The following is a 4,802-nucleotide window of genomic DNA, read 5'->3' on the forward strand; positions in this document are numbered from 1 at the left end:
TCACTTGGAGTTCTAAAATCTAGATCTTGTGGGATTTGGGATGACTTAATGATAAAGTTGGAAACTTTGTCCATTTGGACATTGTTAGAGTGAAAATCTGAAAGATAGAGTTGTGCCTTAATGGATTAAGTCGAATTACCTTGTGAAATATCCTGAGTACGATGCGCATTTTTCAAGAGCGCACTTGTTTTAGCTCGAAAACCTGATTCTTTTGTCCTTTAGCAGGCACAGGGGGCCCAAGAGAAAGCATGGGGCGCTTTTGACCAAAATATTGACCTGTTGACTTTTTTACTAAGTTTAACCTTGGGTCGAAGTTTAGGCTTCTAGGTCATAGCTGAGGTTGACCTTTGATTTAATGTCTAGGTGATGTGTGAGACCGGCCAGTTAGTATTTACATGCAGTGGTGGTTTTTCAGTCTATATATGATGTGAGTTTTCTCAATATATTACTTATGTCCTGTTTGTTGTGATTGGATTGTATCTTTAGTTGTTCTTGGCTGTTGTTGTATGCTAATATGTTGTAATCGAGTCGGTGATGATTTATTGCTAAGGGCCTATACATGTTGTAATTGATTCGCATATGACTTAGGGTTGCTGAGGACTAGGATATGTTATATTTGAATCACTGAGGACACGAAGTTGAACCGACTTGTTGTTGTTATATATGTTTAGTTGTGCTATGTTGCATGTGATATTTTGGGAAACGCACTAAGCTTTGGTTTAAAATTGTGGAGTTAAATGTTTTAGGTACCTCTGAGGATCGGGGAAAGGAAAATCATGATTGTACACTCTCGACGACATCTTAATTATTTTATGAATTTGTTTTGTTTTTATACTCTGATTTGGATGATTGTCTTTTGGTACATATGATTTTATCAACTTGGTTTTATGATGATTACTTTTTAATTTGATTAAAAATTAAAAATTTGTATTGAAATTTGGACGTTACAAGTTGGTATCAAAGCCATGGTTTGAGGGATTTTGATGAACATTTGTGCAATTCCGAACTTAAACTAAGGATCCGAGGATTTCCATAAAACTTTCTGAAAAAGAAAACATTTAGAAGGATAAAATATTATAGATGTGTGTAGTCAACCAAAGCTCTAGCAAAGTGATCTCCCATAATATCCATAGCTGTTATTTATTTGTCGATATATGAACTGTTAGAAACGCTTGCTAGATGATATGCTAAGGATCCCCTCAGGAATTACATGATAGTATTGCTTTATTTTGTGATTCCTTGTAGCCTAGCATAGTTCTTTCTTTGTATCACTAGAAGTTCGGATTAATACTGCTAGTTTTTAAGTGTATGCTTCATAATGGTACATGATTAGTATTAAATAGCCATAGAATGCTTGATTTAGCCTTACTTCCTATTCCTTGTTTAGTTGTGGGATTAGGGTTGATTCATTTATTTGATTGTCTATCTGATCCTATATTATATACGATTAGTATACACGAGGCAACAAATGGTATTGATAGAGACTTCTAGCAATGCGAGAGTAAGGTTGAGGGGAGTCTTAGGTTGGGTATCTAGGAAGTTTGGTTGAGACTCTTCGAAGTTTATAGGTCTGTGTTAATACACCTAAGAGTGGTCTAGTGTAGTAACTTGTGACCTTAGGATGAAATATGACACAAATATGGATATATGTGGAAGGTAGTATGGGCCCATACTACTGGAAGCACAAGATCTATATGTGGATCAAAACGAGTCCCAAGGTTACTGAGGAACTAGTAAGTGAGTGCGAGAAATGATCTGATTTTTTTTACTATGCTCTTGTATATTTTTAGTATGGTGATGACCAGAGGATCAGGTTTGGGTGCTAGTGGCCAGGGGAGGCCAGGTATGAGTGACGTAGAGGTTAGCAAGTTGATTGGTACTCAGATGTCCGTGATGTTCATGTAGGTGATTCTAGAGTTGTTTGGGTCTATCAAGACATAAATGATAGCCATTTTTTATGAGCGCTATGAAACTGTTACTAATGTTACCACCACCACAACCACAGTTGCTATTGTTGTTGTGGGACCACCGAGTGGGGGGTCGATGCTTGATGTGTTATTTATAATGCACTAGTTTTTTATTTATAATTCCAAGTCTATCGCATCTAAACCTACAGGTTGTGAACCTGATCAAGTATAGTATAGTTTTGATAAGAAAGGGTGTCAAACTCAAGGGAACGGTAGTGAATTAACATTAGAATATTTGATTATAGGTTATACTAATTTGAAGAAAACAATAAAGGGGGGGGGGGGGGTTATTATTAAATTGCAAACAATCAATAACTAATGAACTTGTAACATCCGGATACCCAGGTATCTTATTTTATGTATTTTGTTGAATTTTAGAAAGGAACTCGGCGAGTAGGCGCTCAGACTCGCCGAGTGGAATCGCGCTTCTGCCAGCTTGGATTTAATGAAGGGACTCGGCGAGTCCATGCGTGGACTCGGCGAGTCCGCGCTGTTAAGTGAAGCCCTAATTTTCGGGGCGTGTGCCCTATTTAAAGGCCCTTATGGCCATCATTTGAGGCCACCTTGTTCCAGAGAAACCCTAGAGAGAGTGAGGAAGGCTTGAGTGCAAGAAAGGGCTTATAATCTTCATTTTGGGGTGATTTTAGCTAGAGAAAGAAGAGAGGATCCATCTAGAACGTGAAGGGAGCTTGGATTGGAGCTAATCATCTTGAGATATTGTCTCTGGAGGTATAATCCCTTCTATTTCGTATTGATATGATAGATTTCATGATTTTAGGGTTTTTACCTCCCTTTTTTATATGATCTAGTGAGCATGAGGTCCCCTTTGTGTTAATGATATCAGATCTGGACCTTGAGAGGTCCATAGAGTCACTACCTTCTATCTTTTTGCAAGAAAATACGCAATTGGAGACTAGGTTGCCATTTCTAGTGATATTTCTCCATTTGAGGCTTGGTATGGGTTGCATGCACGTAAAGGTTGCACCTTTACGTGACTTTTGAATGTTAGAAGGATGGATCTACTGTTTGGTGAAGCAGATCTGACCTCAAGATATCTTTTGAGAGTTTTCATGGGAGGAACTCGCCGAGTCCATAAGGGACTCGACGAGTCGATTCGGGTTGCCCCGTGACTCGCGATCCGTAACGACCCGGGGAGTATAGGGTTGACTCAGTGAGTCAAGTGAGGACCAGGGACGAGGAGGCAGGCATGTACTCGCCGAGTCACTCTAGTACACTCGACGAGTTTGGTCAATGTTGACTGTTGACTTCTGTTGACTTTTAGGGATTAGTCAGTGTTTGGACTTATGAGCCATTAGAGGGGCAGAATGGTCTTTTACCCTTCTTAGAGAACTTATAGAGAGGAGTTGGCCTAGCCTTTAGAAGTTGTATTAATTAGAGAATTTATTTATGTGATTAGGTGAAGGCTAGTGCAGTATTTCAGAGTTCGAGGTTTACCGAGTTACTCGAGGTGAGTCTTCTCACTATACTTTACCTAGGGTGGTAATTAGAGTTATGTGAGAGAGTATTTTGTATGCTTTTGCATGATGTGATTTCTATGTGGTTTATGCTATGTATGTTACAGAGTTAGGACCGGAAGGTCCACAGAGTTAGGGCCAGAGGGCCCACAGAGTTATGGGACTGGAGGGTCCCACCGAGACACATCGACCAGAGGGTCAAACAGAGTTATGGCCTCGAGTGGCTAATATGTGTTGTGTGTGGTATTTTGGGGAACTCACTAAGCATTTATGCTTACAGTGTTTTGTGTTATGTGTTTCAGGTACCAGTGAGGATCGCGGGAAGGCGCCGGCATGATCAGTACACACTATTGGAGTTTTATACATTATGATCTTGGGATGTGTTTTTATGGATTTGATATGTGATACATTGTGATTCGAGAATATCTATGAATGCAATTATATTTTAAAAAGTGAAATTTTTTTTTGAAATTTACGATGTTACAAGTTAGTATCAGAGCCTTGGTTTGAGGGATTCGGGCGCATCTTCGGATGAATCTGAACTCAAACTGAGGAATTGAGAAAGTTTTCATAAAATAAACAAATTTTCTAAAAGAGTAAAAAGATTTTGAAAAGAGCAGAGCAGAGCAGTGTGTACGATCAGCTAGCGCCCGAACGGTGATTTCCCAAAATACCCTTACATTATGTCTTATAAGATGTGTTATGATATGATATGCATGCTAGAGTAGGCTAGGTATTACTATTAGGACTAGAGTGGCCTGATCTGTGATGCCTTAGCCTAGGAGTTACTGCTGCTATGAGATGCTTCGTGAGTAAGTAGGTAGCAGCGAGGAACTTATGAGTGGTTTACTAGAGAGTAGCCTGAGTTTAGTGAGATATGGAGTACTGGCGACCTGGGATCCAAGGAGGAGGACTTAGCGTGAATACTGATGCGGTGGGGACGGTAGTATAGGGCCCGTACTACTGAAGACACCGGAGCAGTGCGCACTCTAAGTAAGAATCCTTTGGGTACTAAGAGAGCAAGTAGGGTCGAGTATCGAGTGCGAATATACTCGAGCGAGTCTCTGATTCCTTTTGTGTTGTATTTCAGAGACATCATGGTTGGGACGCGCCATCACCCAGGGGGCAGTGGTACCAGTGATGAGGAGATTCGTAGGCTGATTCACGAGGAGGTGGCCGCGGCCATCCGAGCTGAGATACCAGAGATGTTCGGGTCTATCAAGATCACGTTGATCGAGACTTTTGATGAGCGGTACGCTGCTCTCACTGAGGCTGCTATTTCTGCGGCCACCGTAGCCGTCGCTGCTGCCAGGCCGCAGGGGGGTGACTCGTTGCTGTACCGAGAGTTCAGCAACACGAA

This window comes from Lactuca virosa, chromosome 6, assembly GCF_052849685.1.
Source record: "Lactuca virosa cultivar CGN04683 chromosome 6, Lactuca_virosa_CGN04683_v6, whole genome shotgun sequence".
Lineage (NCBI taxonomy): Eukaryota > Viridiplantae > Streptophyta > Magnoliopsida > Asterales > Asteraceae > Lactuca > Lactuca virosa.